At 39.1% G+C, this 12,057-nt stretch overlaps 1 protein-coding gene across 5 annotated transcripts in view; it reads right to left on the minus strand.

The window, feature by feature from the left end:
* The window catches only part of ATP10B (ATPase phospholipid transporting 10B (putative)), a 360,087-nt gene that overhangs the window by 210,231 nt on the left and 137,799 nt on the right, over positions 1-12,057 (minus strand). For 2 of the 5 annotated variants that reach the window (XM_016954150.4, XM_001137552.8), the window contains exon 2: positions 6,371-6,438. The gene's annotated coding sequence lies outside the window, so the exon portion shown is untranslated. Of the gene's footprint in view, positions 1-4,474; positions 4,632-6,193; positions 6,439-12,057 lie in introns of all 5 variants that reach the window. The other 3 variants (XM_054685268.2, XM_054685267.2, XM_054685266.2) reach the window with 3 other exon arrangements.

Raw genomic sequence — 12,057 nt, forward strand, 5'->3', positions numbered from 1 at the left:
CACCCTCGTGTCTTCCTCTGGCCTTGAGTAGATACAGTGACTTACATCAGTGAACATATTAGGCAAAAGTGATGGGATGTCTCTTCTATAATTAGGTTACAAAAGACTGTGAGTTTCCTCTTGCTAACCGTCTCTCTTACTCTTCTTGTGTATATGCCCTAAAGGAGAGGGCAAGCTGGCAAGAAACTGAGGGGAGTCTCTGGACAATGGCCAGTGAGGAAATGAGACCCTCTGTGCAACAGCCTTGGAGGAACTGAGTGTGATTAACCACCATGTCAGTGAGCTTGGAAGTGGATCCTTCCCCAGATGAGCCTTCAGATGGGCCTGCAGTCTTGGCTAATACCTTGATTGTGTCCTTGTAGGAAACCCCTGAGACAGAGAACTCAGGTAAGCTGCTCAAAGATTCCTGACCCATAGAAACTGTAAGATAATGTGTATTATTCTTTTAAGGCAGTTAATTTAGGGGAGATAATTTGATATTCATCGACAGACAAATAAGGTACATCGATAGACAAATAAGGTAGCTTGCAAGTACTTAACAATGGATGCTGTATAAAAGCTCAGTAAAAGCTGTGGTATGGAATATTACATAGCAGATGTATGGCTATGTCCTTATCTCATACACATGGTAGACATCACTGATCACAAAATATTTTCTCCTGGTGAATCCAGATGCAGTCTCAGAATACTAACACTGAAGTCCAGGAAGCTATCAACTGTTCAGATAAAACCAATTCTAATCTAGTCAGTACTTATCATCTCTTTACTCTAATATGTAATATTCCTTTAATGGGAGACAAATTCTTTCTTTCACGGTGAGAGATAGTACTGCTAATTATTAGAACAAATCTTTGAATGTATACAAAATATAAATGGCTGACATTTCATTTCAAGAATAGATTTTCCTCTAGAGGAGGGTGAGAGAGACTGAGAGTACTGGAAACCTTAAGAGAATGGAGGAGATAAGCCTAGAAGTAGAAGCTGGGAGCACGGAAGCTCACCTTATTTCTCTTTTTAAACCGTGATTTAGCCTTTTTATAGGGTTGCCATAGAAATATACATGTTTTTTGGTGATTTCATAGAACATAATTTATTCTTTTTTATACAATAGCATCATTTAATCACAATACTAAAAATGCATTTGTTTCAGAAATGCAGGCAGTTGAGATTAACCACATACAAAACTCTAAGGTAGTGTGTTCAGACTTAAACATCTAGAAAATAGTTTCCAGACTTAAAAATAGTTATTAAATCTCCTTTGATCACACTAACAACTTCACTTCTATCTGTGCATCTCATTGGGGTTATTTCCAGGAACATTTTTCCCCCTTTACCCCAGTGTACTGTGTAATAACTGGATTCCTGAACTGAACACTCCTGAAACTTTTCCTACTCACCCACAAGAGAATTTATTCTTAATTTCAATAGATACTTTTAGATTCCAGCAATTGTTTAGAATTCATGATCTACTCAGGTCTATAAATTGTGATGGCATCATTAAAGTGACTACAGATTTTACTGCACTACATTCTAGGGAGGCTTTTTCCTTTGATTTCATAGTAAATGTGTTACATGTGTTATATTTATCTAAATTCAATGCATAAAAGTAATAGCATGTTTATATCTTAAGGGCTGCCATTTTGAACAAATGAAGGAATGGAGGGGAAGTTGCTATGAAAATGATGAAATTGTCAAAGGAGTAAACTGTTGTTTTGAAATAGGGAACATATCCTTCAACTCAGTATGAAATGTGTTCTTTGCCCAGTACAATAATAGTGTGGGCTATTTAAATAATGTACTCTTAGTATTTATGTGCTTCATTTTGTTGGTTAAAGCAGAAAGATCTCTCGAAAATGAGAAGAAATCCAGGTGAATGACCACAAGGAATTGTCCTTTAGGTCCATAACATGCATATGAAATACATGGGGATCTTGAGAAGATGTATATTTGGACTCAGTAGGATGGTCTGGGTGAGGCCTAGAATTCTGCATTTCTAAGGAGGTAGTAGGTGCTGTGGATGCTGCTGGTCTGCAGATCTCACTTTGAATTGCCAAATAGCAAAAATAGCAATCGCCCTTTTGCCTTGGGGATGTTTGAAAGATTTTTAGGTCAATGCTGCTCTACGTCCAGGAGCCTGTGGTGGTGTCGGTTTGTGATGGGTACAGGGTGTTTGTTCAGTTAGCTCTTTTGGTGGGCACAGAACTCCAGACAGACATTAAGTGAGTTAGGGAAATTGAAAACCACCCTTGCTGCTCTGGGAAGGATGACAAGAATTCAAGAAACTTAGGTAAGATCCTGAATGATATGACAGAAAACATCTTTGGAAATAGAAAAGGCAAATAAATATCATTTATGGAAAGAGAAAAAATATTTCATTTTCCAGTGGGTTTTGGAGCAACTCATACTGGCACAACATAACAGAACCCATCCATTTTGCAATCTATAGAATTCAGTATAAAGTCACATATCCAAGTTTATTCCTACTTTAATTTTCATAATTGCACAGCAACCTATCTTGTTTAAAAATGGAAGTAAAATATAAAAATAAATCAAATGCTGGCCATAAAAATAGGTTGACCTTGAGGCCAGGGTTGAGTGGTTTACATTAAAGATAAACTCTTGACTGACAAGGATGGTCCATTTACTACAACCTGCTCCTTATACAATACTTTCTGAGGCAGAATTATTTTTTGCCTTAAAACAGTAGAGTAATGCCTGAAATTGTATGGTTCTACATTTCAATTGTTGTGGGATAGAAAGTATCATATACAAAAGAGATACTGGGGGTTGAGTAAGGAGATTGGGAAGATAATAGATTCCCTAGAAATGCCACTCTTTAGGAAGTTTCTTGCAAATCTCTTCCCTTCAGGAAATATTTTCTATATAATTTATTCACTCTTTCACCAAAAAATGTTGAAACGCAGTAATATAAATATATTAAACACTTGGTATATATTGGTCAGTAACAGCAACAACCACCAGAACTGGCTCCTGCCCACAGGGAGTTTACAGTTTAGACAAGGCACAGAGAGACGTTGCTGAAGTAAACACTAAAACAAATCTAACGGTTGTCTGCAATAACAGCAGTTTTCTTATTGTTCTGTGACAAATCGGTGTAAAAATGTGGCATCAGCAAAGTTTACATTTATTGCACTTTGTTCCCATTTTCTTCCTCCATACACACACACACACACACACACACACTCACACTTTAGGAGCCCAGCCTCACAGGCGTATCTGAGCCCCCAGAAGGGATTAGGCAGTATCAATATTCTAGTCCTCTATGGTTCTTCTCTCCCATCCCTGACCTGGCAATGACTCTTCAAGGAGCTTACTAAAGAGACAGCAATATGTGCAGAGAAATATCTCTGTGCACAAGAATGTTTTGATGTAATTAAAAATAGTGACGATATAGCTAAGAATGACAGGTATAGTTTAAAAGAGGATTGAGTAAAGAAATTATCATTAATTCCTGAGGTGCAATACTAATCAATGGCAAAAAATGACATGTACATACACACACACAAACTACAAAGGAAAGATGTCTATAATATTGAGTTCACAAAGCGGGTTTGAGAATAGCTTGTATAAAAGGATCTCACTATGTAACATTGTATTCATATGTGTTATGTGTTTATACATAACAGGTATTTCCATTATATAGAAGTATATATACACATATATTACAAATTACATATACACATGTAAGTTGTATACCTCTTCCAGGAGGACTTTTTAATTCAAAGGAAGTTTTTTATTCTTTTCCATAAGTTATTGTGGTACAGTTTGGTTACATAAGTTCTTTAGTGGTGATTTGTGAGATTTTGGTGCACCCATCACCCAAGCAGTATACACTGCACCATATTTGTAGTCTTTTATCCCTCGTCCCCCTTCCACTCTTCACCCCAAGTCCCCAAAGTCCATTGTGTCATTCTTATGCCTTCGTGTCCTCATAGCTTAGCTCCCACATATCAGTGAGAACATACGATGTTTGGTTTCCAATTCCTGAGTTACTTCACTTAGAATAATAGTCTCCAGTGTCATCCAGGTCACTGCAAATGCTGTTAATTCATTCCTTTTTATAGCTGAGTAGTATTCCATCATATATGTGATATATATATTCCATCATATATATGATCGATATATATATCATATATATACAATACATATATGGGTGATATATATGGTTGATATATATATCATATATATATGATATATACACACACACACACACACACACACACCACAGTTTCTTCATCCACTCACTGATTGATGGGCATTTGGGTTGGTTCCATGATTTTGCAATTGCAAATTGTGCTGCTATAAACGTGTGTGCAAGTATCTTTTTTGTATAATGACTTCTTTTCCTGTGGGTAGATACCTAGTAGTGGGATTGCTGGACCAAATGGTAGTTCTACTTTTAGTTCTTTAAGGAATCTCCACACTGTTTTCCATAGTGGTTGTACTAGTTTACCTTCCCACAAGCAGTGTAGAAGTGTTCCCTGTTCACCGCCTCCAAGCCAACGTTTATTGTTTTTTCATTTTTTGATTATGGCCATTCTTGCAGAAGGACTTGCCTCTATGCATATACACATCCTGTGTCCCACTTATCATCGCGGCTCATCAGGGAACTGAAATTGAGGAAAATAATAATAGCTTAATCCACCTTGGCCAGGTAGCATATTTGTACTATAGCTCGAAGCTTCGAAGCCCAAGTGGTGTGGATCTTTGAGGCAGATCAATAAAAGACAGATTTTGGGACAGAAAAGTCTTTCTGAAACTCTTGGATTATTTCCTATAAATGACCAAATATAAGGCCATACACAGCTCACAGGAGACTCTTAAAACTGAATGGTGAGATCTTGCAAAATTATCTTCTTTTGGCTGCACAAAGCAATTGCCTATACTTGAATGGTGGTAAGCAATGCTTGGGACAATGAATTTGAGAGTCCTTTTTAATAGAATGAACTCCTGCAGGTAATTTTCAGGCAACAACTCAAATTCTTATCTAAAAAACTAATTTTTAGCTTTTCTTTTCCTGTTGATGCTTTTTCAGGCAGGTGGAGGATTTTCTTAAGCACTTGGTATCTGCGGAGTTATGCACATCTTTGTGAAGAGCCCAGACAAATTAGAAAGTCAAATTAGCAATGCATATTTAATGCTATTTGTAGTTGTTGTTGTTGTTTTTAAGTTGGCAGTGATGTTTACTCTTTGAGGGGGAGTTTATAATTATGCAAATTGGAGAAACAGTCTGCATATGGTATAACGATAATGCCTTGGGTTTTATATCTAGAGTCTAAGTATTTCTTTCATTTTACCCATGACTAGAGGGGAGGTTAGCCAAGGCTGGTGCCTGCTTTCTCTGCCATGATGGAGTATATGAGGTCTTGGAACTTGAGTACCTTTATAAGCTTTCCTCTTAGAGGAAACACTGCTGAGATTTTCATAGTATCATCTTATAGTAGATACTATTGAGTGCCTTTACAATCACTATTCTTTCTTCCTTTTTTCTTTCTAATAAGATTTTAGTTTTGTTTATATATCCCCTTTTCTCCACACAACCATGTAGTTCAGGGAATGTGAGTCCCATTCTTAACATCAAGAAGGGACTAACAGTTATTCTAAACCAATCGTGGTGGTTCCATTTGCTTTGCTAAGGACTGGTTTAGGCAAGGGTGTGTAACACATTTCTGGCCAATAAATGTGAGAGGAAGTTTGCTGGAGACTGATGAAAGAGACAGCCCACTGAAGAGGTCATAATCCAAGTCTTGGTAATATTACTGATTTACTCCATTGACAATCTATGGACCTCTCTTACCTTGGGACTTCTTATGAGGGCCAACAACTTTTTTCTTGTTATTTAAGCCACCTTGAATCTGTACTTTCTGTTACTTGCAGCCAATAGCACATCTTAAGTGATATATAATTTGACAGGTCCTATGTTGTCTGGGGAATATATACAATGGAGAAAGTTTAAACCATTTACTTGGCATCTGACATACCAGATCAGCTGATGTTTATTTTACTGGGTTGGAGGAAGAGATAGCGGTGGTGTTTTTTTTGTTTTGTTTTGTTTTGTTTTTTTAAATTTAGACTCAGAGGGTACATGTGCAAGTTTATTTCATGGGTATACTGAGTGATGCTGAGGTTTGGGCTTCTAATGACCCCACTGCCCAAGAAGTAAAGATAGTACCTGATAGGTAGATTTCAAGTCTTGCTCCTCTTTCTCCTTCCCTCCTTTTTGAAGTCTCAGTGTTTATTGTTCTCATCTTTGTGTCCATGTGTAAGAAATGGTAGTTTCTCATCTTGGCAGTGGAGAGGAGTTCATTATCTCCACTGAATGAGATGAATAATAGGAAAAACTACTTACTCTTCACACTGTTGCTTTCATTGAAACAAATGTCACCAGTCGGTTCTGATTCTCTTGTCAAAGGAAGCCTGCATGACACAGGACAGAAAAGAAATACAAAATGTACAATCTCATTTTAGTATCAGCAATAATCAAGTATTTTGCCCTTTTCTCTTTAACTGGATGGCTTTAGCTTTAGACACACTTTATAGAGCAAGTGGAATAGATTCCCAGGAAGTTGTTTCAGTAGAAACATTTTATTTCTGCCAGGGAATCAGGTCTGCTACTTTATCTGCCACCATACAGAATGCAAATTATGGTCCCAGAGATCCTCAGCTAAATGCCTAATTGCTCCATGAAATGTGTGCTGGTCCAGCCACTCAGTGCATTTCATCTTTTTTGTCACATTGACTGGTTTCAGAATGGATATGGGATTTCAGACCAATGAAAGTCAGTTCTGAAACTTGTGTTGAAAATGTAGTAGAAGGTCTCTTTCTACTGTGTTTGCAATGATGAAGATGGAGACCTAGAGCTGCTGGAAGCCAACATGGGAAATCAAGACTGCAGTTTTGAGCGAGAGGTACCTAGCTTTGATGTTATTTGGACCCCCAGATTTAACTATGATTGAACTTTTCAGTTGTGTGAACTATACATACCCTTCTCTGCTTAGGCTAGTTTTTATTGTTTTCTTAAGCCATTGGGTTTTCTGTTTTTCTTTTTAAAAAAATCCTCACCAATATAGAAAACAGGGCAGGTATCATAATTTTCACTTCATAGAGTATGAAATAGAAGCTCAAGAGAGAGGGCAGGGTGGGAAAATTCAAGACTCCTATTCAACGGCTCCCTCCATTCCATTCTACTGCCTAACTCTTTCAGGAATTCATTACAGTAACTCATTACAGGAAAGAGTTGACACATTCATTGCTAACTTTACTGACTTTAAACATTTCCACTTTGGAGACAATGAAGTTGTCTTCCACAAGGCTACCAAGGGAGATAATCTATATTATTTTAGCAAGGTAAAGATTATTCACATGCATATGCACACACACATACTCTATAAAAGGCCACGGTAGGTGCTTTAGATTTGGGCAGAAGATCTCCCTATAGGGTCTGTCCAAGATGCAGCCTGGTTCTTGTTGAAGCCCTCACTCTCCAGGGGACAGCTGAACTAAGTCAATGGACAGCCTCGGCCTCCTCAGTCTTGTCCTCCTGATTTTGGTCATCTGCATGACAGCTCTCTGGTGGCCTGTGACTAATCACAAACAAACTCTCCACCCAGCTGACTGACCTGCCTAGGGCCCAGTTCATTCTCAGTGAGTCACTAAACAGAGTTCACAAAAAGAAAGTCCATAGCCCAAATCCTGCTCCTTGAAGGGTTTTGACACAGACACACAAACACACACACACACACACACACACATTATTTGAACTACATTCACACATTGAAAATTTTTACTTAAAAAGGTTAGATTTCAAGATTCACATAAAAAAATTCCAAAAGGCTGTCAACATTATTTGCATTCCCACACAAGGACACAAGCTGAATCTGAGTGGTGTCTACAGGGTTCAGGCAGGGCACATTTACTTCGTTCACCGTATTTCCTCATCTGTCCTCCTTTACTCACTTCTGCCACATACCTGGCTGTGTTTTCAACCCCTGCCCTAACCTTCCTACAACCTGTTATTGTTGGCTAAGACAACTGAGATGCCACCTTGCCCTCCAGTGGCCGTGTCTGGAAGCAGCCTGGGTCCAGCCAGGTTTCCATCTTAGCCTCCAGTTCCTCCATAAATAAAATGGCGCTGCTGTGTGACTTTTTAATTTTCTCTTATCCTTGTTAAATCTTCCAAGTCCTCTGTAGAAAATAGGAATTATTTATTTAAATCAGAAAAATAAGTTAATAAATGCTCTTGTGAAAATAAAGCTTCCCTGTGTCCTGCGGCAGGAATTTGGGGAGGCTGTATGGTGGAATCAGCTAGGCACTGGAGGAGGTGTCAGAAGATTGGGACACTCTGTGATCTTTTATACTTTTATTTCTGTCTCTTGACCTTGGTTTCCCTGTCTATCAAATAAGGAAGCCATGTGTGCTAGATCAGAAGTTATAAACTGGTGGCCCCATAGGCCGTATCCAGCTAACAGACGGTATTATTCCCCCTTATTAATTAGATGCCAACAGCTAAGAAGAACGTTTCAATTAACAATCCAGATTACAGACTTCTTGGAACTGTCTAGCAACAATCACCAATGGTCCAGTGATGGTTAGATGGGGTAAAGTTTTGCCCCGTCCTCATCTACTTCCTAGAGGTCATACATTCACCTTCACCACCTGTTTTATTTGTTACGTTCCCCTTGCCATTATAGGCATTTGCTTTTCCTACTCTCCAGTGAGATGACGTCTAGAAACCCTTTAGCCCTCATTCTGTGAGTGGAGCCTGGTGCTCTGAGAGTTAGAGACAGACAGTCTGGAGAAGAGGAAAATGTTCTGAGCAAAAAGCTCACCCTGGGACATTCCAGTAAACCTTAATGAATTGCTCCTCCTCCCCACTTGGCCAACAGTTGAAACAGCAAGACGCCCAGGCCTTTGTGAAGGTCCCACTACATGGTTAAACCTAAAAAGGCAACAGCGGATTTTGAAAGTAGAAATATTCTTCTGCTGGGGTTGCTAGCTGAGTCTCTAAGTAATTTGCAATTCAAGTGTCTCTTTGTTTTGTATGAAAATTTGCTGCTATCTGGAAAGTGGGGAAGAGCTAAATTGCATCCTGCTGGTTTTACTTTGGCTGTATCAAAAAAGAAACTGTTAATCTGGTTCCATAATTAACTTTCCTGTTCTAAAAAGGCCCTGGGAGAGAGTCCAGAGGGTGGCTGTCAACTCCCTGCCTCTCTTCTCAATAACTCCTTTCAACAGAATGCCCTGAAAGGAGAATGATTCCAGGTGGGGATTGGTCTTGGTTTTCTAATTTTTCTTCTCCTTTATCACCATCCAATCACTATTTAGTGAATAGCTACAGTGGGTAAGGCACTGTGCTGACTAGTTGTGTGCCTAAAGATAAATAAATCCCTGTGGAGCTGCCAGAGAACATAAGTAAGTTAACTTTCTATCCATCCGCCATCCATCCATCCACTCATTCATCCAAAATGAATGAGCAGATGAATATAGAAACAGTTAGGTTTCTATATTATGCCAGACACTGTGCTAGGCATCGGTATGTGATACACACAAAGATGGCTTAATCGACATTTAAGAATTCTAAAGTGAAGAGATGAATTCTGACTAGGGCCTCAATAGTTGGCTTCATGGAGAAGATAGCATTTACATTTACTTTGGCCCCTTGATATTTATGTGCATGCATACATGAGTGCACACACCCTCATGTACATGCACACATACATGTGGATGAAATGCTGGTGAGACAGGCCAATTGATTCAAGTAGAGGTATGTAGGCTGGGAATTCAGTTTGACCATCACCGGGAGACCCCTTTAGCAGTAGAAGTGGGTTTGAACTAACATTAAGTGCTAACAAATTTGAGTACAGCCATGCAACAAGGGATATGTTCTGAGAAATGCATCATTAGGTGATTTTTTTATTGTGTAAACACCATAGAGTGAACTTACACAAACCCAGATGGTAAAGCCTACTCTACGCCTAGGCTGTATGGTCTAACCTACTGTGACTAGGCTACAAACCTGTACAGCATGTTACTTTACTAAATACTGTAGGTCATTGTAACAAAATAGTAAGTATTTGTGTATCTAAACATAGAAAAGTTACAATAAAAACATAGATAAGGTACAATAAAAATATGGTAGTAAAATCTTATGGGACCACTATTGTATCTGTGGTCTGCTGTTGACCGAAATGTCATTTTGTGGCACATGACTGTACTGCTAGGCACTGTGCTAAGCACTTTGCATCTATTATCTTGATGAAATTTCACAATGCCAAGCATAATTATTGGCTACAGATTACAGACGGGAAACAGACTCAAGGAAGTTCCCAGGGAACACATTGGCAGAATAGACAGTGGAGGTGAGACCTAGGTTCATGTCTGATTCTAAAGCACAAGGTTTAACTTCTAGGCAATATAGCCCAGCAGGGGGTTGGGGATGGGGAACCAAAGGAGGACTTAGGTATCTGTTAACCAATCAAGCAGTCATTCAATCAACAATGTATTCATTCATTCATGCAAATACTGTATATGTTTGCTGAGTATTCTGAAGATTGGGTGTAAAGAAAACAAAATAGGCAAATTCCTTATCCTCTTCGAGCTTCTGTCCCAGGGACCTAACACTGAAGCGCTTCCCTCCTCTACAGTGCACAAAGGAGAAAGTACAATGAGGCCAGAGTTAATCTCCAAGTTGATCCCCCAGAGGACTACTTATTGGCTGACCTTTGCCTAGTACCACCCAGACAATTTGGATGGTACCCTGTCACCTTATTTTCTTTAAAGGACATTTGTTTTATCTTTTCTCTTCTCTCTGAAATTACTGCCTTGGGTATGATACATGTATTTTCCAATCCTATCCTCAATTGCAACTTGAAAAAAGTCTGTAAAGAAGTTGTTCTTTGCAACCCACTCAAGAAACCTAAGTAATTTTTCAGTGTTGCTTAGGCTATTTTAGGTCTGGCTTTGAGGAAAGTTAGAGAGAAACCCTCATCTTAACCCTGGTTCCCAGTTTACATCTACCTGAGAAAACTACTCCCAGAAGTCACCAAATTCTGCCTTAAACCTAACCCCTGAAACATCTATTAGGTGTCTTTTATGAGTTGGTGCACAACTCCCAAGATATATGAGGTATCGCTCAAAGACACTGCTTTATTCCTGAGAATTAGAACTGGGTAGGAGTCCTGACTGTCAGGGCTACATATAAGTATCAAGGAGAAATTACCCTTTGTGTTATTGCACCTGTAAATGAGGAGGACAGTTGAAACAAGATCATAAGTTGACAAAAGGATGAGGTTTCCAAGAGAACCTTGTATTCTCTGGCAGAATAATGGCTCCCTGAAGATGCCCATGTCCTAATCCCCAGACCTGGGGAATATGTTACATCACATGGCAAAGGGAACTTTGCAAGTGGAATTAAGGTTACAGAGTTTAAGATTCGGAGATGATGCTGGATCATCTGGGTTGGCCCAGTGTAATCACATGAGTCCTTTCAGGTGAAAGAGGCAGGCAGAAGGGCTGATGAGTTGCACGATGATGAAAGAAGCAGTAGGAGAGATCTAAAGTGAGAGAGACTGGACCCACTGTTGTTTGTTTGAAGATGGAGGAAGGGGGTCGTGAGCCAAGGAACCTGGGCAGCATCTAAAAGCTGGGAATAGACCTCAGGTGAAAGCAAGAAAGGATATATGGGCCTGCAGTCCTACAACTGCAAGGAACAAAATTCATCCAACAACCTAAGTAAGAAAGAATACAAATTTTCCCCTAGCACCTCTAGAAGGGAGCACAACTTTGCTAACATCTTGATTTGAGTCTAGTAGGACCCATGCTGGACTTCTGACTTACAGAACTGTAAGATAAATAAAGTTGTGTTGTTTTTAGCTTCTAAGTTTGTGGTAATATGTTAGGGCAGCAATAGGAAATTAATATGCTGACTATTGGTTGAATCTCTGTTCATTGGTAAGTGTGATCTAGGAGCAAGTGCGGCTTGAAACCTGCCTGTGCTCAGTAGGAATTGGTGTCATTAAACATGGCAGAAAACCCAAA

Source organism: Pan troglodytes, chromosome 4, assembly GCF_028858775.2.
Source record: "Pan troglodytes isolate AG18354 chromosome 4, NHGRI_mPanTro3-v2.0_pri, whole genome shotgun sequence".
Classification (NCBI taxonomy): Eukaryota; Metazoa; Chordata; class Mammalia; order Primates; family Hominidae; genus Pan; species Pan troglodytes.